The 25987-nt window shown below is 34.0% G+C and overlaps 1 long non-coding RNA gene across 1 annotated transcript; it reads right to left on the bottom strand.

Annotated features, from left to right (window-relative positions):
• Positions 1-396: 396 nt before the first annotated feature.
• On the bottom strand, positions 397-6430 carry LOC127866377 (uncharacterized). Its single transcript, XR_008042972.1, has 4 exons — positions 6294-6430; positions 5612-5723; positions 2568-2648; positions 397-1033 (listed from the first exon to the last, which is right to left on the bottom strand). It is a non-coding gene; the product is annotated as an uncharacterized LOC127866377 (long non-coding RNA).
• Between the last annotated feature and the right edge of the window lie 19557 nt (positions 6431-25987).

The raw sequence follows: 25987 nt of genomic DNA, 5'->3' as shown, positions 1-25987 counted from the left end.
AAAGAAGCATATAATGTGTATTACTCATTAAATCAACTTCCACTTTATTCCATACACGTGTTCAACTCTGTGACATTATGTTCTGTCAAAGCTTTTTATTGCAAATTCATTAAACATAAATTGGTAACCTTGGGTATCCAAAAGGAATCCAAATTTTACTAGCCATAGACATTCCAAAATGCAATTGTTTCTGAGAAGTATTTTTCTCTAGAAGGTGGCAAAACTCCTAAGCAATTCCTTTTGGGCTAATGCGTGTAACACCCATTGACAAATTATTAAATATACATTGAAAGGTCATTGTTCACAAAACGGATCATGATATAACATGATGCAGCATTTTGTACTATATCAAATTAAATGTTGCTGAAAACAGTAGAATATTCAAATTATGGACATTTTATTCTGTTAATAATGCTATCCTTCTAACATTACAAATCAATAAAGCATGCTTAACAATAGCAGAACTCTTTTGACTATTAATTATCTTTTCCATTCTTTAAATCTTTACAAAATTCATTGTCCCACTAACACCATCCTATAAAACAGGTTATGGCTTCCAATTGTTAATCAACTATAAAGCATGAACAAAGGCACAAATATCGCAGTATCTTTTGCAAATGATACAAATGTCCATGGCCTCGATACGGAACAAAAAGCAAGTTTTCTTGTCAGGCGGTAAGCTGAATCCACGAGAACATTCGAAAAATTGTCCATTTAATGCGCCACCGGGCTGTTCCTATTTAAATGGGCATCATGCATAGAACTTGGCCATCCAGGGCATATGTCCAAACATTTCAAGTTACTGTCACAGACTTCTTGAAGAACTAAACTGCTGATATACAAGGACCTATGCTCAGATGTTGAAGCAGGACATGCACTGTGTGTTCCATCAACAGTCAAATCATTTTACATCATTCATGAAATCCATAGGCAATGATCTTCAGCTCATGACGAGATTCTGGAAATCTGATGTACTGCTCCATCATTGCTGACAAGACTCTACATGTTGAAATGACTGTGGTATGTTGAGTCCCTGAAATACAAAAGTAAAATTCATGCTAGAGTTTAGCCATATTAATTATGCTTGATTGCATTGAAAGCTTTAGGCTTATTAAGACATTCTAGAGTCCGTTTTCTGGGAATAATCAGTACTTTGTATATATGAAGATAAGGAGACCGCTAATAAACAGGGTTGAACCCAAAATGTTCCCATCACTAGGTGAACACCATATCCACTACGCCAGCCTGACAAAGTAAATGAAGTGAAGCTTCTAAGTTACGTCTCATTTGATTGTTTACAAGAGCACCGCCCTGCGGGTTCAGACCTCTCATCTATTTTTTTTTAAGTTGAAGGGACCTATCTCAATACTTCAATCACAAAGGAGGGAGAGGTGGGGTGGAGAAGGGTGTATAGTGTGGTGGTGTTGTCATTTATTACACTATCTTCAAAAATGATAAAAATAAATATTTGTGTTTTTTAGCCATGTTTAAAAAAAATGGGCGGGGGGTATAGTGTGAGGGTGTGGTCATTTATTAGATGATCTTTCAAAATGAAAAAAAAGTACTTTTTTCTTTTGGGGGGGGGGGCGCGGGGGATGGTTTGGGTAGTCTATTGTGGTATGTCAGGTAACAGTTGCTTTGTAAGGCTTGTAAAGAAGTTATGGAAATTTTAGCAAAATTTAATAATTTCACCTTGAGAGTCATGGTCATTCAAAGGTCAAGGTAAAATTCAACTTGCCAGGTACAGTAACTTATGATAGCATGACAGTGTTTGAAGTTTGAAAGCAATAGCGTTGGTACTTGAGAAGTAAAGTAGATCAAAACACAAAATTTAACCATATATTCAAAGTTACTAAGTAAGAAAAGGACCATAATTCCGTCAAAATGACAACCTGAGTTATTCAACTTGTCCTGTACTGTCCTCTTATGATAATTTGCGAGTGTTCCAAGTATGAAAGCAATATCTATGATACTTTAGGAGTAAAGTGGACCAAAGCACAAAACATAACCAAATTTTCAATTTTCTAAGAATAAAAAGGGCACATAATACTTTCAAAATGCCAGTCAGAGTTACATAACTTTGTCTGCACAGTCCCTTTATGATAGTAAGTGTTGCAAGTATGAAAGCAATAGCTTTGATACTTAACGATTAAAATGGACCTAAACACAAAACTTAACCAAATTTTCAATTTTCTAAGTAAAAAAAGGGCACATAATTCTGTTAAAATGCACGCCAGAGTTATCTAACTTTGCCTGCCCAGTACCCTCATAGTATTAAGTAAATGTACTAAGTTTTATACTTGATACTTTATGAGAAAAGTGGACCTAAACACAAAACTTAACCGGACACCGACGCCAAGGTGATGACAATAGCTCATAATTTTGTTTTAAAAAAAATAGATGAGCTAATAAATAAAATGTAACAGATTGCACACTTGATTACACGATTTTTCATAAATACTCCTTCAGCTTTTTGGTTACATATGAAGGCTAGGGCCACTTTCTGCGAGCCTTACAGAAAACTAACCATATTTGCAATTGTCAAGCCTCCTTCACATAAAATTTACCTTTGCTTATTCCAATATCCTTTTTCCAACAGACATTGTGCGCTCACGTACCATACATGGTGCCACAGTTTCACAGAATTCCTACAAAACAAGGGCTGTTTGTAAAACATGCATGCCCCCCATATGGGCTCTCCGTTGTAGTGACAGCCATTGTGTGAATATGTTTTTTGTCACTGTGACCTTGACCTTTGACCTAGTGACCTGAAAATCAATAGGGGTCATCTGCCAGTCATGATCAATGTACCTATGAAGTTTCATGATCCTAGCCATAAGCGTTCTTGAGTTATCATCTGGAAACCATTTTCCTATTTCGGGTCACCGTGACCTTGACCTTTGACCTAGTGACCTGAAAATCGATAGGGGTCATCTGCGAGTCATGATCAATCTACCTATCAAGTTTCATGATCATAGGAATAAGCGTTCTTGAGTTATCATCCGGAAACCATTTTACTATTTTGGGTCACCGTGACCTTGACCTTTGACCTAGTGACCTGAAAATCGATAGGGGTCATCTGCCAGTAATTATCAATGTACATATGAAGTTTCATGATCCTAGGCATAAGTGTTCTTGAGTTATCATCCGGAAACCATTTTACTATTTCGGGTCACCGTGACCTTGACCTTTGACCTAGTGACCTGAAAATCAACAGGGGTCATCTGCCGGCCCTTATCAATCTACCTACAAAGTTTCATGATCCTAGGCCTAAGCGTTCTTGAGTTATCATCCGGAAACCATTTTACTATTTCAGGTCACCGTGACCTTGACCTTTGACCTAGTGACCTCAAAATCAATAGGGGTCATCTGCGAGTCATGATCAATGTACCTATGAAGTTTCATGATCCTAGCCCCAAGCGTTCTTGAGTAATCATCCGGACCACCTGGTGGACGGACCGACCGACAGACAGACCGACATGTGCAAAGCAATATACCCCCTCTTCTTCGAAGGGGGGCATAATAAATGAAGTATACATTTACAATTCAAATTTCTTTTAAAAGAATGTGTAGGTAACTCAATTCCCTATATATTACTTTATTGTTATAAAATAAATTTCTTAATATTTAAACAGACATTTAACAAAAATTAACTTGATTCATCAAATTAATCATAATCGAATAATAGACCAGTTTCACAATATGAACACCGATTATATAGGCGATACTATTTTAAGATATCAATCATATCAACTGGCGCGTCGAATTGCAGAACGAGGCTGAACGTGTAACTGCATTTTCTTTTGCTATGCAAATTGCGTTGAATAATAAGATTTTAATGCGAACTGACACTGGTTACAATTAAGTCAAACATATGCAAACAGACAACCATCACATGTCATGCTGTGTTAAGTCAATAAATTAATAAGTAATTCTTATATAAAAATTATAATACCTAAATAATAATTCAAGGACATAATAGTTAATACTATTAGTGTATATTAATAAATTATATTTAATCTTTATAAATAACAAGAGATGTGTTCGTCAGAAACACAAAGCCCCCTACTGCGCCGCTTAAAAAAAAATTTATTATTATTTTTGACCTTTGACCTTGAAGGATGACCTTGACCTTGAACTTCCACCACTCAAAATGTGCAGCTTCATGAGATACACATGCATGCCAAATATCAAGTTGCTATCTTCAATATTGCAAAAGTAATGGTCAACGTTAAAGTTTTTTTTCGGTCGGACAGACTGACATACTGACTGACAGTTCAACCGCTATATGCCACCCTACCGGGGGCATAAAAATACGAGTTACCCATAAGCATCAGAGTAAATGTGGTCTGAAGACTAAACATCGATTATTGCACAAATCGAAGTCATAAATTAGCAGTATACAATACAAAGTATTACAAGACTACAATTCTCAAAGGTATGGATGTATTAGTGTGTGAACTATTTCATGAATCATTGAACATGTAAGAGTTGAATCAAGCATAAGACAAATTCCTATAAAATAGAAGAAAATGACACTAATGTTTAGCATTAAATTTTTGAAATATTTAAAATATATAGGTATAAAGCACTTTATAATTATGATAAAACTGGCTAATATCTATACAGTATTTAGTTTCTGACAATCTGTTTGGACAGATGACTTTCAATGTTGACAATATCTTTTATGTTCAATAAAAGCAACAATTGAGAGTTTGGCGTTAAATTATTCCAAGAAACAGCTACGCAATGCTACAACCACGAGAAGGCATGGTCACATGGAGGTGTCATTAATTGTGTCAAATGACCAGATATCTGCAACCTGTGGTTTATGACATCACGTTGTTATTTAGTAATTGTTTGCACAGTATCTGATCATAACGAGGTTATGGGTTTGTGCTGAATACAGGGGCATTTAAACGCAAGATCTATCAATAAACAAAATAATTGATCGATCGCCCAAATAATGCGCAAACAAAGAGTGTCAGATAATCCAATAAGTTTTAGACTGTCAATTTACACACACTAAGAATTGAAAGCCATACTTGGAGTGTCAGAATTTGTGCAAAAAAAATGAATACAAACAAGTACTTTAATCAAGAAAATGTATTTCATATATTGGCACTTAAAATGGAAAGTATATATTAAGTAATTAACGGCTGATTCTGACAAAGTCAACTTGTGTTGGCAATATCATAAAATCGCTAAATGATCAAAAGCAGAGCAATATTGCGATGCACTATTAGAAATCTCTACACATTAAGCCTCATTCTCGAATTCTGCAAATCATTTGACTACACGCTATTGGCTTATTGTGAAAAGGGTCTATTCACTTATAAATATTTTAAAGAAGTAGATTTTCCATCACTACAGCGGCTGCATTTTCTTAAAGGAAGTTTGGGAGTAAAATAGATCTACTCCAAGATTTTGTCACAAAAAACTTCAAACATACAACACTTTCAAGTGGAGAATTACAATGTAGCCGCATTTAGTGGATGATTTAGAAACATGATTAATTTAAATTACATGTAATAGCTATTGAAAAGTTAAGTTATCCAGTTGTTCTTGCTGCAATGTGGATAAGAATAATACAAACCAATAGCTGAGAAACCTGATATCAGTGATATGTTGACCTTTGAAGTTGAAATTGAGACCTGAAATCTGTCTGTATAGAGAGGCACAATTTGTTTGGCATATCTTCAACCATTACTGGCAACACACACCTACAAAATTTATATATAAATTTTATAAAAACATAAATTTATTAATAATTTTATTCATTTATTTATGATGAAATGTTTTAATCTAGGTCAGCTATAACGAAACTAAAAACGGATTAAAAACAATACCTTATTTTAATTAATAGGTTGAAAACAAAAATAAATTTATTAATATATTGATGTTCAACTGAACGAATACAAGACACAAGTACATTACATTACAATAAGTTATTATTTCAGTCGCGTTCTGAGAAAACTGGGCTTAGTGCATGTGCGTAAAGTGTCATCCCAGATTAGCCTGTGCAGTCCGCACAGGCTAATCAGGGACGACACTTTCCGCATAAACTTGATTTTAGGTAAGGAGTGACTTCCTTGAAATTAAAAATACCATAAAAGCGGAAAGTGTAATCCCTGATTAGCATGTGCGGACTGCACAGGCTAATCTGGGATGACACTTTACGCACATGCATTCAGCCCAGTTTTCTCAGAGCGCGGCTCATTTAATTAACGATTGTCAACATTATGCAAATTATCCGATAGTTTTACACAATATTAAAAAGTACAAATACAAACCAGGTAATACATGTAAATGATCGTATGCAATAAAGTTATTGATCCCAATCTGATCTATTTCCGAAGTATCTGCGAATCCATCGAGTAGAAACAATAACCATGCAATTCGCTCCGCCATCTTGAAACGTTATACTTACTGAACGCACTGATTGTGTTGCATTTGTTACAAAGTATCTGATTGGTTATTTCTAAGTATCGGATCCAATCAAATTTTTCGGGTAACTAGGGATTCTAACACCTAACAACCCGAAATTTGTACAGTAATTCAATGCTTAATTTTCGCGGACGATATTTGTGTTCCGCGCTTTTTGGATCTGGTATTTACTGGATTTTCTCTCTTTAATAGACTTCTTAAAATAGCATTCTACAATCTCCGCGCGATTTTAAACACTACTATTTGTACAGAGTAGATAAATAAGGTTCCGCGCGATTAATTGAGCCCGCTTTTTCTACAGGGTTGAAAAATAATTGCTCCGACGGAAAATATATGAAAGTTCCGCGCTTTTTAGATTTCGATTTGTATGTAGTGTTTTATGGCCATGCTGGCATTGGTTTTTCGCGGAAAGTGAAAGTTCCGCGAAAAATGACAATCCCGATATTTACTATATAAGTATATGTATTTTAGCGGGGGTCCCCTTTGGCTTTCCATACTTTTGACATGTTTTTGCTTTCGATAGTTCAAAGGGAAGGTTTCCGCGTGCGACAACGACATGCAATGATTGAGAAGTTTTTCTTTAAGTATATATTTACTGTACAGAGCAGTAGAAGGCCACTCTTCGGTTCTGTAATAAAATGGATAGGAACGCATTTTACAGCGGTAATATGGCAATGTGGTTTGGTCTTGTTTACATCTTCTCCATGTGCTTTGTGGTTGGACGGGGACATGCAGTTTTCGTGCAAAACGCGCGGCTCAAGGATACTCTTTGTCCCGAGTATACGTTAAATGGACACAGGAGCAGCATTGTGAGATGTGGGCGGTTATGCGCGTCGAATGCCACGTGTAGAGCATTCTTTTTCGACATCACATCCAGCGATTGCTACGTCATCGATACTGCAGTTGCTGTCACAAATGCGTGTGTTTTTAAACCTGGTCATTTGTACGAAGGTGATATTTAAACATACTTATTCTCAACATAAAGATAATACATTTCTATACGATTGGCTTTGCAATTGATATTTTGATGGTTCGTCTTAAATAAAATTCAGAATGAATATAATTTCTAGCACCCCATAATATACCATGTTACAAAAAGTATACGCAAATGACAAAAACTTATAACCATTTTTACGCATAACGATACGCCCCTATGTCTGTCACGTCATATTTTACACGCAGAACGATGGTATATAAGATACTAGTATTGAAACTAAATACAAGTAGCATGTACTCCTACATGTACTGAAATTTATAGACAGGTGCATTTATAAAGAATTCTTTATCAAATTCATTGTTCGCGTATTGACGCCTGTGCATTTTTTAAAATTGACGAAACTATCCAATTATAAGATCCAAGTCGTTTAGAATGTAAACTACGAACATTACACAATGATGAAAAAAAAAGTAAAGCGCCATTAATGTTGGTATTACTATTTCCGATTTCGCCTTTTTTAAAATTAAATTTACCATGTTAAAATAAGGTCTTGTTAAACTAAGACCTATTCTTTCTTACAGGCAATGCAAATAACGTTATGCTCGACTTGATAACGATGGCTCAGATTCGTCATCGTTCAAGTGTCGCGTATACTTTGGCGATGCATACCGAATGTTTGCTCTCCTTTTAATACCGGGAATTATTTTGCTTCGTAACTTGAGAAAATTAATATTTTCAAGAAAGCTTGCGTGAGTGAAATTATGTAAATTTTTCATTTCAATGGAACAAATAATTAACAATATTAACCCCAAAATGAATACAGGTTCTTTTTATTTAATTCATTTTTATCATGAAATTTTGGTTATCGCATCTTCCGCACCAAATGAAAGCATGTTCAGTTTTTGCAACATGATATTTTTCGGCTAACTTTTTATCTAGATTTCATGTTGCATAATTTGGCGAAACTTTGACCGTGCAATTTAATCAAAAACCCATATCTTCACATTGTCGATTACACCTTACTGATGCATCGTTTACATTAACCACTTGCAATCTCTTGCACGACGGTTACATTACATGTATGTAAGTGCAAGGAACGACAACACTGCGTGGAGATTGAAACCACTTGTTGGAAAGATAAGGTTATACTCAGAGGGGGTAATCACGTCCATGCCAAGATAGTAATTTTTCGCCGTTGTCTACCCTTTATTAATTTTATTCTTTTATGACGCTTACTTTCCAACCATATCAGTAAACATATGATCAGCGCTTATTTCGTAATACAATTCGCTTTTTATATCGACTCTACTCCACGCAATTATTTTTAGTGGAGCTTTAATTAGGTCATCCCGCTCAGAAATTTCACAGCGATTAAAGTCGAGATTAAGAGCGAATATCAACACAAAATTAACGCTAGTAAGGTTCAAGATGATATGGCTGGAAAGTGAGCGTCATTTAACAAAAAATACAAGTAATAAAGGTATACAACGGCGAAAAAATACCTGCCTCGAAATTGGCGTCGCCATCTTTACTATCACGTTATTTCCCCTCTGAGTATAACCTTCATAATCATAATTATGTGTACTGAGAACTGGTAATTCAGCGAACAGAATAAATATGCGTACATGAAATACACATGCAGCATACAGAATGACATTTTAAATGCATAAGCAATTTTTGGAAATTATAGTATAATAGCAATAACACAATCTCTAACTGCTATTCAAATCAAAAGCTGTTGATGTATAGCCATATGGGTATTAAACTATGGTACTTAAAATAATTTGTAAAAAGTGATAAAGTATGTGTTTTCTCGTATAGTTGCCGCATCAAATCTATCAACGACAACCAGTAGTCCTGAAACGTCAAGCGCGTCAACTTCCTTGACAACAGCAGCGCAATTAACAACGATCCTTTCACAAACACCAGCAACTGAAACAACAGTAACATCAGCACCAGCAACAGAAACAGCAATAACAACAACCACAGTTACAGAAACAGCAACAACAGCCGCAGCAACATACGCAGATATAACAACAACCACAACAACCGCAACAATCACAACAGCCGCAACAACCACAACAACCACAACAGCCGCAACATCCACAACAACAACAGGCCCGATGATATTCCAGACGCCATGTTTATCGAACGCAAACTGCCTCTCAACACCAAACATGAGCTGCATCGACTTAATGTGCCAGTGTGTGGCACCCACTAAGTACAACTCGGCGTCCTCCTCATGTGTTTCATGTAAGAATTTATTAAACCGTGTTTTTTACCATTTTGGGAGTGGGGCCGGGTCCCTTTGGATTGGGAAAATATGACTAAATTTGGGAAATAAGTGTTGTTGCTGTCTTGCTAAGAAATGCTTCAACATTAAGAATACAAGATTTTTCAGCAGTATTATATTTACTAAGATTGAACTTACATGGACGGGAGTTGAACAAAATATTGAGATAAAAAAATAATTTGGAAACTTTCCATTTGGAATTTTAGCTCCCATTTGGGGAAAATATATACATGTGTCCGTTTGGAATGGGGTCGATTACCGGACTCGATTTTAAATAAAACACACACACACACACTGTATAACTTAATATGAGCCTCGCTCTGGAAAAACGCGACATAATGGATGTTCGAGAAGTTTCATGCCACGCGACATAATGGATGTTCGAGAAGTTTCATGCCACGCGACATAATGGATGTGCGAGAAGTGTCATCCCACGCGACATAATGGATGTGCGAGAAGTGTCATGCCAGATTACCATGTGCAGTACACACAGGCATAGCAGGGGCGACTCTTTCTGCCTTAACCAAATTTTCGCTAAGAATAGACTTCATTTAAACGTAAAATTCGGTAAAAATGGAATGTATCGTCCCTGTTAACATGTGTGGACGTCACAGGCTAATCTGGGACGACACTTTACGCACATACATCAAATCCCATTTTCCACGAGCGAGGTTGATATATATTTGTGTTTGTTCTCTTTTGGGATTTGCCGCCGTTTTCCACGGTATTTAGTTCATATCACGGCATCAGTAAACATATTACACTTTCTCTGGGTAGTCTGGTTTAACTCGTACTGATTTAATTTATATGTCTGTCTGACCTTTCCTGAGTTGTTGGTTTCATGGTTCTAAATGCTTAATCAGATCCCAGTATTTGACATCTTATAATATGTTTTTTGTGTTGAAGTTGATTCTTGGCTGTATTTTCTTTACCTTATTTTAGTAATATTACGGCTTTCAATTAACCGTTTCACGTCGGTTAACTATTATCCTATGTAAAATGGTTTAAATACAAGTAAATAATATATTGTAATATCTCGAGAATACATTGATTAATATATTCCTTCCAAACTTCAAACAGGCATATTTATATATCCATACATTTATAATATAGCAAGAGCATAACTGCTCGATATATCTTGCAAAATATAAACTGACATATGCGTGACTGTATGATTTGTTTCGCCATTAATTAACACCTTTCCTTTTCGTTTAATCGTTTCAGCATGTGGGTCATCCGGATTCGGTACCACGTATACCCGCATGAGAAATACCGAGTTTTCCGGCACTCCGATCGGATTCATCGTCACCGTCGCATCTGTGTCGGAGTGCGAAAGCCTTTGCTCCGGCCGAACTCTGTGTGCGGGCGTTCAGTTCTGGGCTGCGATGTGAGTATTCAGACCCGCATTCAATAAAATATGCTATTATATGTTTAGATCCGCATTCAATAAAACAGGCTAGCATACTTTCAGATCCGCATGTAAAAAAATATAGGATCTGTAACGAGTTGTCATATCATACCATATTTTATTAAAAGAGTTCATGAATTTTTTATTATGCGAGCCTTGGGCGAGCTTACTAACGAATTTCCTGGACGAGTTTAATAAAATATGGTATGATATGACAACGCGTGTCAGATCTCTTTATCACATGCTTTTAAATTAGCAAATTAAATAAATATTTACGCAAACATTATGATAAATCCCGAATGTTGTTTACATTTCGTGACGTCATTTGACGTTGCAACGTCATTTCAGCAAAATAACTAAATGCAATTGGTCAATAAACACAAAATTCGTATTACACATGTGTAATAAACAATTATAACATGACCTACGCTCCAGGAGTGAAATATAGAGAATACTAGGTTAGCGTTGAATACAGAGAAGTTTATGTTGCGAGGCTTAGAACGCTAATCCTAGTATTCTATTTATCCCATTTGATTTTTTCAACGTGACATTTAACATTAATAGATCTAATAACCTTAACAATAATTTTAATTCAGTCATAAAAGCGCTTAAAATCTAACAAATGTAACCATGCGTAGTGATATATATGTATTTGTTCTGGTAGCCTGCAACCCGGGTGAGTCGCGGTACTTAAGGAATATTCAATTGCGTCTAGAAACCATCTTCAAATATCAGATAAATAATTTAAAAGACAAACATATCTGACTTAACTTCATTGGAAAATAGCCTTTTTATGACGAAAATCCTTCAATTTTAACTGCGGTATCAACAAAAACAACACCACTGTCCGCCATTGTTGTTTATTTTCCCTCCCGGTTGACTCGCGGTAAATAGGTTAAACGACACTAATATTAAATTTAACATGAATAAACATAAAGATCTGACATACTATTCAAAGTAACAATCAATAACGTATATAACAATTAGAACATATGGAATTTAATACATCAAATAAAATAAATATCACAGTTATGTTCAAGCAGTGTCTAATTTTAATTCTCAATATTCAAATAACTGTTCATGTTCATTCATTCTTCTGCGCAATGGGGACACCTGAAGAAGCTATCTCGCCTCAAGAAACGTACATCAGTGCAGAAGCTCAGATGTACCCAATGTGCACACACACTACATTCATCCCATTTCACAAAAAACAACCGAAACATCCTTCGCCCATGTTAAAATCATTTCCCCGAGAACAGGGAACGACAAAAGTACAAACAAAAATCAAAACACGTAAGAACTAGATCTTACCTTTAGTTATCCTTTAAAATCCATCTAATAATCCATTTAACTCAATAATTGACGATTTGCATCTAGGGTCATTAATAATTATTTTAGCATAGTTAAATAAAGACCCTTATGCCATTCTATCACTTTATTCAAATGAGTTTATGAACGCGATAAACTTTCTTCTTCGTCACACGCTACGTCATGTACTCTACATTACTGCTGTTCAAATGAACCGGAGCAGTTTATCTAATAATAGCCGTTGGTAAACTCGGTTGCATTTGCAGATTTCTGCATATAAACATAATTATGTTTAAACTTGCACACTGTTTTATTTATCTATGGTAAATGCCATTATTGTACGAAAAAATAATCTAATATATAAATACACAAAGAATGGAAAACATTCAAGTACACAACAGATGAATGAGTAGAAAATACCCGTGTACAAATGGGACGTTCCCAATTCCAGTGTGGTGCTATTTTTACCATCTTATACTTTACACAGCTCTATGCCTAACGTGAATTAAATAGGAAAGCAAACATAGCAGATTATTCATGAACTGTGCGATATGTGTATGGCTTGTTGTACATTCTTAATATTTAAGTTAAATGTCAAAAGTATATGCTTTGGTTATAAACAATGCACATTACACTAAATAATGTCATATGACTAGATTTAAAGGTTGAAGGTCGTATAATTTTGAAGCTCAAGTTTTGTCGACTTTGTTTCTTATGAAAAATCATTCAGTGGTAAAGTAAATATAAATAAAAAAATAACAAAACAAAAATCGTGTAATTTTATATTTTATTTCAACATTTCTTTTGGTGAATATGTCATATATATTTTTTTTCTGCAAAATATGCACATTTTCTTTTCATGGGTGACCTTAAAATTCGATCAATGAACCAAACAATATCGACCTAATTTTAGCGCATATCGCATGACGTCATTTAAAAAGTAGTCCGTGCACGCGACAGGTATATTCCACAGTGTTGAATACAAGCAAGTATATTCCACAACGTGCTATACCGTCAATGTCGCGGTGAAAATGGGATAAAACGTAATGCTCAATATTGTTTATTACACGGGTGTTATTACACTAGTTATATAACTGTGAAATGACGTTATTTTTTGACGAAATAACGGCATTATTCCACCGAATTTCTTCACTTAAACTCTTTTACAATTTGAATAAACGGCGAAAAGAGAATTAAATAAAAAGAAAATTTGTTGGTCATATTATAAATAGAATCTTAGATTCGTGGTCATTTTGCAAGCCTCGTTTTTATCTTTATTAAGATGACTCGTTTAATAAATTCAATACAAAACGACCACTCATGCAAGATCCTATATATGTAATGGTTATATTACATGGGAAAAAGGGTATGGTATGTGATAAAATAGGTTAGCATATTTTCAGAGTCTTATATATACATTTTAATGATTAACGATCAATAATAAACACACAGGAGACCGAAGGATTTATTACACTCTGCATGACAACTACTGGAAACATATATATATATTTTATATAAGAAAGTGATCTCCTTAATTAAGTAGCTGTAACGTGTGTAGTTATAGCATACTTTCTCAATGTATGATGTAGAGGCAAGAATTTCAGGTAGGGCATAGTTCAGCTATAGCGTTTTAGTTCAAAGAAAATAATGCGTTCATTTCAGGTGCGCAAGAAATACTGTTGTGTATTGTATTCTAAAGGGCAATGCTTCTAAATATGATCGATTTATACTTTCAGATACTGTATGATGAAGGAGCAGAGCACGTCATTTGCCAGCTCAAATGGGCTTGATTGGCACATGCGCAATTGTGTGTAAATAAGTCGCATGCGCAATTGTGTGGAACAGGATTATACTAGAAACATCCCAGAGAAAAGCAGACCCACGTGATCAGAGATGCATCACATGACGCTTTTATTTCGAAATATAATCTGAAGGCCATTAGCCAAAGTGGACACAGATTTCATCCGTGTTTACATTTAGACAATATAAAAGCACACACATATATCATATATTTCCATATGCAATAGGTATATGGCGACAATAATAGTGATGTTAATTCTAAATGATTAACAAGCAACGGAAAACAACGTATTCACTATACAATCTTTGATTTCTTGTATTTACATAGAGAGGTGAAAGCGAAACTGCTCTTAATGACATTGTTTAAAAATTAACTTTATTGAATTTGTTTTTTAATCGCAGCATCCATTCCTATCATCTTAATTCCAGGCATTCAGATACAAATTGTAATTAAAATTGGACCTAAAACATGAAATTTTGTTAATGTGTTTGTGCGAAAAGATTATATGTGCAGTTAAGTTCTACTAAGAGCTCTTTCGTATTCAGGTGGTTGATGTTAAAGGGGCCTTTTTAAAGATTTTGGCAAGTATTGAAGTTTGTCATTAAATGCTTTATATTGATAAATGTAAACATAGGATCTAAAAAGCTCCAGTAAAAAAAAAGAATAAAATTAAAGAACAAAAAAGTAACCCTCAACTGAGCTCGAACCACTGACCACTGGAGTAAAAGTCTATCGCTTAGACCAATCGGCCATCCGTGCTCATACAATTAGTGATGTATACTTTTTATACTTTATATAAGCAATCTTCGTTGTATCTCACACTATAACGACAACAACAGAACTTTCCAAATTATTCAATCGTTTCGCGTTGCAACGCTTTATATTTTTCAGGTTTTTAAATCGTCAAAAGATGCATATTATGGATATTTTAGAGCATGGTAAATGTCCAGTATTACTGTTTTCTCACATATCACTAAAATGAAAATTTGCCAATCGGATACATTTTTTAATTTTGTCAATTTACAAAAACGTGAAAAAGTCCATTTAAGATAAATTATAAATGAAACTTGTCTTGATTATTGAGGAATATCTTTACAATAAATAATATATTTGTATTTGGAAAGCCCCCAAAACAGATACTTTTATGTAACTGATGAAAAAAAATATTTATAAAATCATTCATTTTGCTTTTTGTTTTGCACTGCACAATTGGAATCTTTAAAAAAATTAATATGACATTTCTTTTAAATTTTTTGACAGCATTAATAATCATTTTATTGCTATTTCACATTATGTTTTGTACATACCTGTCTATACTTGAAGCTCAAAATGTCACTGTGAAAATTGAAACCGTAATTTTATAAAAGCTATTTGACTTTGGAATAAGTTTCAAAGAAATGCATACTTGTCCCTACCTCTACCGTTTTGAAGTTTTAAATGTAAAACATTTTGTTTTGTTTCAAAACCAAGAAGAAGCAACTCAGTTAAGTATGTAATGATTAGAATATCACTAGTCTAATGGTTAAATTGCAGATACCTTTATATATTTTTGTTCTGCTCCCTCTTTAACATTCGAAAGGAAATTAATCTGTTGTTTACACAGAAAGTGGAACATAACATATCTAAATAATAGCAACACACATACAAGCATGAATAGCAACACACATACAAACATGAAAGTTGTATAGATGTTGATATGTATTTACAAACAATTATTTATGACTGGAGGTGAGTTGTAAATTAGTTTGTCAATTTATTGAATAACTATTCTCGAAAGATTTGACTTTGTAGGTAAATTTGCTCTTAATCTGCTGCTATGATGTGACTTAGAATGTTACCAGTTGTTGAGTTTTTGTTTTAGGTGGTTACCATTCTCGTGATATTTAATTTCAATTTCGTTGGTAAATGATCTGGTTAATGGTTGATTAGTAGACTAGTTTGGGTCATTTTGTCGGGTTTTGTGTTGGCGAAATGATCTGGTGTGATGTTATTTAATTGGTAGAATTGTGAATCAGTAGCTTAACATTCTGGTGTGATCTTATTTGATAGGCACTGTATTGATGAAATGGGAATCAGTAGGTGGGTATCTGATCTGACCAAAGATGAATACGAAGTGAACCATTCTGGTGGATATGATTTGGTTAGTTAAGGTGTTATTGAGATGTGAATCAGTAGTAACAATTATGGTATGATGTGATTTGGTTGGGTGCTGAACTGGTGAATTGTGAATCAGTAGTTAACCATTCCGAGTGACGTGATTTGGTCGATTATTGAGGTGGTGAAATGAGAATCAGTAGTTAACCATTCTGTTCATTGTGATATGGTTGGTTACAGAGCTGGTGAAACAGGAATCAGTAGGTAACCATTCTGATGTAATGTGATTTGGTTGGTATAATTGTGAATCAATAGTTAACCATTAACGGTGTGATGTGATTTGGTTAGTTACGGAGCTGATGAAATAGGAATCAGTATGTGGCCATTTTTGTGTAATGTGTTTTGGTTGTCTTTTGATGGTAAAATGTGAATCACGAGGTAACCAGTGTATTTGGTTTGTAAATGATCGGGTTAAATGTGAATCAGTAGTTAAATATGCAAGTGTGATGTGATTTGTTTGGTAAGTGAATTTATGGATGTTGATCAGTTAGTTTATATGCTGGTGTTTATGTGATTTGTTTAGGTATCGTGTAACCAGTGGTTGTTTTTCAGTAAGTTTCCATTCTATTATGAAGTGATTTGCTTATTAATCTGTGCCAGTGAATGTAATCAGAAGCTAACAATTATGATGAGAAAAACAGCGTAATGATGTAAATTTGTACAAATTGAAATAATTTCAAATTTGCTTATTATTGCCTTATAAAGTTCAGTATCTATGTAAGAAAAGCCCCCTCTCAAAATACTGTGTGTGTTAAGGTTCATTCAACACACCAGCACCATGCTTACATACGATGTTATATTGTCAGTATGAAATTTTTCAAATATTGTCTTTTGTGAATCAATATATTCTGATAAAATATTTTTTTATCATGTTCAAGCGTTCGATAGCTAAGAGTCATTACGTTTGTTTGTTTGATGTAAATAGTTACTACCGTGAGTGTGCTTATTAGATGGAAAGTATAAATACTAAGGCCGTTTATTCAGATTTGAAGTATTTAGTTCCTATGAGTGTGTTTATGAGATGGGTACTAATTGTTACTACTGTAGGACCTTTTTTTGCGACGAGAAGAATTTGGAAAATGTACTGTGAATTAGTTTGTACTTTATTTGTAAGATGTGAAGTATTGTCATGATTGTTTATGGCATATTATGTACTTAGTACATTAACGTTGTGAAAAGAAACAAGCTGAACACTGCTTGTTATATCAGAGTAAATGTTGCTTGTTGCATACTCAATGACTATTGCCTGATGCATATTGTATTGTACTGGGTGTGTGTAACAAGCTTTGTTTCTTTTTAATGATAATATTGTATAATCCGCTGAACTTCTGCAATATCCTTTAGGATGAAGACGATACCTGTTTTATGAATGGTAAGAACGTGGTATAATACATTGATATGCAATTAGCGTAGTCGATCTGCTCAAGCTTTGCTTCATGAAAGCATTATATTATAATTCTTGTTGTGTCACCGTAATGAAAGAAACATCTCACTTGCGCCGTTCTTGATTCTGTATCTGCATACTGATATACTACTCATAATATATTTAGATTATTCACGTTATATGTGACATAATGCTAAAACAGAGCTTCTTTACATTATAACGGATGTTGTGGTGTACTTGACTTTTGCGCGTGTACTTTGAATGAAAAGGTCAAGGCAAACCGATTTCCCTGTACAGTGTGTGTATAATTCAGAATGCCCTTAACAAGTATTTATTATGTGCATTACTATTATTTATAATGTTTGTTGTGTTTGGGTAAACAAACGAAGTGAAACGCATAATTATGTCAGTGGCTACTTTATTATCATTCAACGATAGAAGCGATCAATGCCTAACAACTAACTAACCAGATCAGAGGTCAACATGCAGTTATGAAGAACATGGGGCGGAGCGTTGCTACGCTTCATTTACAAGTAGGCGTGGCGTAGCGGCATTATCTAAATACACAACAATGTTCGATCGTAAAAAATAATTGCATATTACTTTTCATATATTTCGTTGTATGATGGGCATTGCTTAGTCCTACAAAATACGTCGAAACTCTGCCAAAGTATACATTAATTTAGCAAATAGAATAGCATGTAGCAAATGATAGAAATTTAAACATTGTATTCCAATAAAATCTCAATAAGGAATAAAATAATTAAGGTTCAATCAGGTTAGTAACTAGAATTCAGCTTTTTACGTGTTTTTGATTGATGGAAACACACATAACAAGAAATTGTTATAAACTACGTAAAACCGTGTATTGTTAACTTTTTTTTGCATGTGAAAGTACAATTTAAAAATACCATTTTTAATGATATTTATGCAATCCATTTTTATAAGTCCACTGTAAAGGTAACACACAATTGCAAAAAAGTATTAACAATAAATTAAGATAATGTGTCTCTTAGAAATGTGTAACTTTATGAAATCGTACTAGAACAATATTTATATGCTATCTATTTATAGTAAAACGCCTCTAAGTAACATGTTTCCAGAATTATTTCAAATATACTTATATTAAAAAGGTTAAGAGTATTAAATGTCAAATATATGCTATACAGTGAGAAATTCAAATACTTGTTCAAGACACCGAATGTTGCTCACTTTTAAGAATTATTTGAAAAAAGAATTTTTTTCAGTGCTAAAGGGTTATACGTGCCAATTTAAAATGGGAAAATTATTGTGAAGAAAATGCACACTGTTAATTAATGTAATTTAATTTCGTTGAAAAATCACTAAGAACTTGTTCGCGCTGTACGCAAAGTACAAAAACATATGAAATGTTAGTGCGATTAGGGTCTAAGTAAAATATAAAACACACGCTAACTCATTTGTTTGTATAAATACAAACATTTTTTTAAATAAATGATTAGAAAAAGCTATTAAATAAAACTTGCAATTATTCAGCCTTCAATGTTTTAATTATCCTTCGCTTTTACCCATCAACATGTTTCCTGACATAAAAAGAAGAATAAGTATAAGTATTTTTCTTACAGCACTAGATCTGAAATAGTATGCATAGATTGATATTTCTTTTAAGTACCTTGTATATCAAAATATTGGCGTATGTCGATATTGTTGATTTTTGTGACGTCATACGACCGACTTTCCCAGTTGTAATCTACATGCATAGGTCATTGGGTTTATAACGTTCCATTTTATTTATATTTTCTCTCTGATAGGCGTTTCTTGTTTGATTTAATTATTTTTAATTTGTTTAGCAGTCACATAAACAACCAAGCTATGTAATATGGAATTTTTACACCCATTATTGCTGCTTCTTCCTGTATTTGCGCGATGATTATCTGAGATATTAACTCTATGATTCTACATTCTCAAATCTTTTCTATAAAGAAGGAATGTAGTTGACAATTGTTAATAGTTTTATTTGATCGTTCGTCAAAAAGTTGTAATTCTGTTACTCTTGTATCTTCAATGCAATTGAGTAATTAAATAGTAATTAAATTGAATGCGTTTTAATTCCCTTTTATTATTGTTTAATTTGAGTTACAATGCTATGACGTTAAATTTTATTTACACTTGAATGTATTATGAATATTGCTGGGCCAAGTGTGAGGTTGAGCGCTCTATAACCAGGTTTAAACCCCCAATGCTTTGCATTGACCGTTCCAAGGCGGTGACCCCAGCTTTATTCATATTTTGTGTTTATGTTGGTTTGTATTTTGCTGTAGTGTGCTGTTTTGTACTGTTTGGGCAATCGGTCACTTGCCTTAAATAAAGGACCAACTAATTGTTTTTGATGAAAATTCCATACTGCTCCAGCAGCTGGAGTTTCACTTCTTTATATTAAGAACGCAATCTGGGTTATGTATTGATAACATGATGAGAAATATGATATCGTCACCTATGAATTAACCATGACGCTCTAGTGCAAACTAATAAATCACAAACACGTTTTTTTAATGTGGTGAATACACTCAACAATTCATTACCGCTTTATTTTAATTAAATTTTGCGTGTATCGCAAGCTTAAAAGACAATTCATGTTGCCCACTGTGTTTGGTTAATGAAGCATGACAATGTAGCATGCCGTTGTATCCGTTGTGATGTTTACCATTAGACGAGCATAGATCGCATGAACGAAAGGAACTTTGAAAGCGAGCCTTGGTGCAATAATTAATAATTGCCTGAATATGTTTGATAAATATCATCGCACAATGAGAACAAGTTCCAGATCATTTTTAGCGCATGCATGGCATTTAGCGAAGAAAGTTGACACTTACGTATAAATAATGATAACCCGGAAAGGTGTTTTCATTGCGTTAAGTTACTTGCCATTGAAACTTAGTTTCAGCAAAATAAAGGAACGCGATTGGTCAGTCAGACAAATTTAAGCCAATAAACAAGCTAAAAAATGTATTACACATATGAAAATATTTATTGTTAAGGACTACGAGTGAATAAAAATCGGTAAGCTACTTTAAACAAACAAAATATTTTTAGTTTAAAGTTTTACCACCGTTTTTTACTATTTTCCAAGTATTAACCCTAACAAATTCGCTGGAATTATTAAGCCATGCCGGTACAAAATGACGTCTTTGCAAAGGGAAACAATGAAAAACATCTTAATGTTCAGTGATATTGTTCACCGTTTATACAGTGAGTTATCGTTTTTAAATCACATATTTACAATCAACCACCCAAAATAACTAAATAAACAATCATCGAAATAAGTTACATAAAATCAACTAGGTGTTGCATGTGAATTATTTAATAAAATGAATTGATCACACAAGTTGACCGCAATCTTTAAATAAGGCTCATACTTCAAGGCCAAACGTCGAAAAATAGCATTTAAATGTTAATTTTTGACTTTTGTTTGGGCCATATTTTCCTCATGTATCAAACGTTACCATATGTTAAACAGTATGTTGTGCATGCAATCAGATAGATTAAGGTCCAGGCCATGCTTCAAGGTCAAGGGTCGAAAAAAGATGCATTTTAATTTTAAAATGGAGCATGTTTGAGCTATTTTTCCTAGTGTATTTAAGAGTCTGGTCCAAACTTGCATTCCATAACAACCTTGTTGGCATGCTAGTCCGTTGCGAGAACGGTCGGCTAGAAAATTAAGTCTCACTCTTTTACATTGTACCGTTAAACATGACAAAAATGAAGTCTTACTATTTTTATTGAATACTTTAAAAAATTCTCACAAAAGGGCAAAATGTTTGTTGTTGGTATTCAAAACAAATCTTGTGATGACTATTTTTTATACCTAATGCACTTATATGCAGGTGGAAACTGTTCCATACATTTCTATCGCGTTGGTGGAAACTAAATAAAAGACACGAGTAATCAGCCTATGTTTTGCCAATCTGAGCTTTATTTGAAAGTAAAGGTGCAATTGCTCTAGTAAACATGGTCCAATATGATTAATTTTCAATTGCATCCACAACAATATTGTTATACACACGTTAAGTAAGTTTGGTCGATAGTGAATGAAACTAAAGTTTATCCCAAATACACTCATCCCCGGTGTTGACCATTTGTGGACATCATATATATATATATACGTAAATATATATATATATATATATATATATATATATATATATATATATATATATATATATATATATATATATATATATGATGTCCACAAATGGTCAACACTGGGGTGAGTGTATTTGGGATAAACTTTAGTTTCATATATATATATATATATATATATATATATATATATATATATATATATATATATATATATATATATATATATATATTGAGGGTATCGTTTTTCAATGTTGTGTTACTGACACATATGCGTCAAATAAATTAAATAAATTTATAGGTACGTTCATATCTTTTGTTAGGTTGAACAAAGAATGCATTGCTTTTAATGCTTTGCCATCAAGTGTATGTGTTGCGGACACGAACGATCCACCACTTGACATAACAATTCCAGGGTAATTAAAATTGTTCTCAATTTCTAGTTCTTGAACTTTATAAGTCCCTTTTAATGTTGTACTGATTGAACCTCCTTTTCGGAATACCATGACCTTGTTTTTTTTCAATGTTTATAACTGTTAATTTCCACTTATCGAAGTAGGTTTCTAAATTGTAAAATGATTCTTGAATACCCTCTTGCGTTTCAGAAAATAAAGCCGCTTCGTCAGCGAATAATAAGAGATAAATGTATTTTTGATCGAATGTCATGCTGGCGTTTATTCCATTCTGCAGACTTAATTCGATGTCATTAATAAAGAGTGAAAACAATATGGGCGAGGTTATCTCCTCCTGAAATAGACCAACGTTACTATCGAATATTCTGACATGGAATCCATGTTTTTAACCTGCAACTTTACTTCTTTGTACATGGATCGAATAAGGGTCAAGAGTTTTCCGGCGATGTCCAGATTAATCATTTTACTCCATAATTAACCGCGATTGATGACGCCATATGCTTTCCGGTGGTAAATATGACAACAATATAGTTTTTCTTTATTTTGCAAATGCCTCTGTATGAGGGAATTAAGAATAAATATTGCATCTACTGTGCTACAGTTCGGTGTAAAGTCGAATTTTGTATCCGGTAAAATGTCATTTGTTCCCGCCCATTGTTTAAGACGTTCATTTAATATAATTGTAAACAGTTTGGCAAAACAACTGATTAACGTAATTCCCCGAAAGTTATTGGGGTCTGTTATGTCGCCACGTTTATATATTGGTATGATAACTCCGGACGCCCAGCTGCGTGGAAAACACCTTTTATCATTACGTAATTAAATAATATTTCTTACGGCTTTGAAATCACGTGTATTGTTTCTGCAAAGTATTCATATACTATGTTGTCCTGCGCATGCGATTTATTTTTTTTTCAATCATTTTTTCGCCTGGATTATTTATTCTATCATATAGGATTATCTAGTTCGTGGTACGACGGTTGTGTAAAAATGCATATTTTCAAATTTATTTAAGAAAGTTCCGGCGTCTGACGAATTAAAATTTACACTCTTAATTTACTGAAATAATCACGGAATTTGTTTTACGTTATCGTGTCTGAGATAAAATGAATTGATCACACAAGTTTCCGCTTAAATAGTTTCCAAAATTCACGAGGTGATTTCCGTCTCATATTATTCATTCGCTTGCTTTGGTCATTGTTATATTTTAATTTCGTTTTCCTACATGTATACTTATAATCCTTCTGCATAGCAATCATTTGTTCTCGCGTACGTCCATGTTTTTTAAGATTGTACTCGTATAAAGCTCTTGTTAGATGAAATTGTTTGCTTTTACACTCTTCGTTAAACCATGTTTTGTTTAATTTTATCAGAATCTAAAAATCGGTTAATTTCAGGTTTTATAATGCGGTTGAAATATCCCCCCCCCCTTTAACTTTAAATATTTTGAGAATTCTCTCACTCAGATATCAGGATAAGAGTTTGAATCCATTTGCGATAAAAGCGTTTGTTCCATTTTCTGTATATCACATGATAAATCACGTACAAAGTCGCATCATTTTGTTCTCTGGTTTCGATTTAAAATAAACAATCGGATTACTATTACTTGTTCAAACCGCGTTATTCGTGCGGAGAGTAAATGTTAGAGGCGCATAATTAGAGAATTCCGTGAAATTGCTATAGGTAAAATCTAAAATACTACTGAAATTGGTAAGCGCAGTTAATAAACAATCTACTGTGCTTTCACCATTATAGGGATAATACACGTTTTCGAGGGCATGATCATCTGCGGGCGCTCGAAATATCCGTTCCTGCCCGAGTGCGCATGTCCGAGAAAATGTGTATTTTCGCTATTACTGCATAAACAAATCACACATACCAAAATAAAGTAAAATATCATTGAAAACAATGTTTTGTTCATTCGACATCGACAAAATAATTCGATTATTCCAATACAGTTCAAGGTTGTGTTTTATATATGCCTCACTCGGTCATCATCCGAAATGACGAGGCTTTACCTTCGGATAGGCAGTTTTCGATTTAAAATGTGTTTAAGCAGTGGATTAATGCAAAGTTGAAATGCAGCCGCGCAAATTAAATTAAGAAATGATGAATTATTTTGGAATTTACAGCAGGATCGTTTAAGGTACATAATCACTTAAATTTACAGCATAGTCTTTTGAAAGTGTTGAGTAAATAACCTTAACTTCATTGACGTTGCCAATACTGTTGCGCCAAATCGATTCGTAACTGGGTCACAATTTGAACGTGGGATTAGGGTTTCAATATCTGGATCAGAAACAAAATCAAGATCGCTTATATACTTATCATTTTCGATGTAATCTGCTCTTTGTCCAGTTCGCGAGTGTGTATCCCCCGTTAAAATACGCTTCCTTTAGTTTCATACAAATTAATATCAAATTCAATAGTTTGAAAAATATCATAAGTATACAAAGAATGGACATGGGAATTTTCGGAAACAATAAATGCAACGCATAGACATAGATCATATTCAATATTAAAAAACACAGCTTATCTAATTTAAGCACCACAATGCAATCAATATAATTTTATGCTAATATGACACCTTTCAGAATAGAATCTTTAATATAAATAACAATACCACCACTTGAGCGCTTCGCTCTACGTTGTTGCAATCGCCTATAAGAATGAATTGGTTTGCTGTAGCCTTTTAAATCTATCGTAGAATCTTTATTTGTCCGGTTTTCATTGGGTTTTCATTTAAACATATACTGTCATGATTGGAAAGAAAAGATGTAAACTTACTATTGGAACATTTAACTTTGCACTTAGTCCTTCCACATTCCATGTTACAATTTTAACGACATTCTCACGAACGTTCTATTCCACATACACTTGTTTGTTTCTGTATAGTTGGTCAATTTTAAGCAACGCCTCCTTGCCTTCGGCTCGTGTCTTTTTATGTCCCCCACCACTATAGTGTGAGACATATTGTTTTTGCCCTGTCTGTTGGTCTGTTGGTTTGTTTGCTCCAAATTTAACATTTTGCCATAACTTTTGCAAGATTGAAGATAGCAACTTCATATTTTGCATGCATGTGTATCTCATGGAGCTGCACATTTTGAGTGGTGAAAAGTCAAGGTCAATGTCATCCTTCAAGGTAAAATATCAAATATATAGCTTCATAAGCGGCGCAGAAGGGGACATAGTGTTTCCGACAAGCACATTTCTTGTTCATTATTGGTATTAACCTTATACGAAATTCCATTACCTGCTTTGGATTTTGTTCGGATATTCCGAAAGGGGTACCTTTAAGCTGCTCGGACTTCTTTCGGATTCTCTCCTTGTCCGGGTAACACGCGAACTTGGAGACAATTGGGCGCACTTTGTTCGGCTGGTATCGGCCTACATGATGTGTCATCTGCATCTTTATCTCGGATCGAGCGTTTTGCACCTGAAGTTTGGTTTCATAGAATTCCAATATCTTCTGGTATTATTTCTCGTCTTTTTTTCTCTGGAATTTGGAAGAAAAGCAAATTTTCCCGCATACTCGTGCACTTGAGGCTCTTTATTTCTGTTTGTAATTTTGAATCTTTCAGGTTCACTGAACACCCCCGACTTTGTATGTTGTTATTGGATTTTAATATTGAGTCATATTGAGTCAAGTTATCAAAAGTTACAAGGAAGGACTTGCATACCCTAATTATTACAGTTGATGTGCAGACGATAAATGAAAGATGT

The sequence above is a fragment of the Dreissena polymorpha genome, chromosome 2, assembly GCF_020536995.1.
Source record: "Dreissena polymorpha isolate Duluth1 chromosome 2, UMN_Dpol_1.0, whole genome shotgun sequence".
Classification (NCBI taxonomy): domain Eukaryota; kingdom Metazoa; phylum Mollusca; class Bivalvia; order Myida; family Dreissenidae; genus Dreissena; species Dreissena polymorpha.
This window is presented reverse-complemented; position numbering and strand designations above follow the sequence as displayed.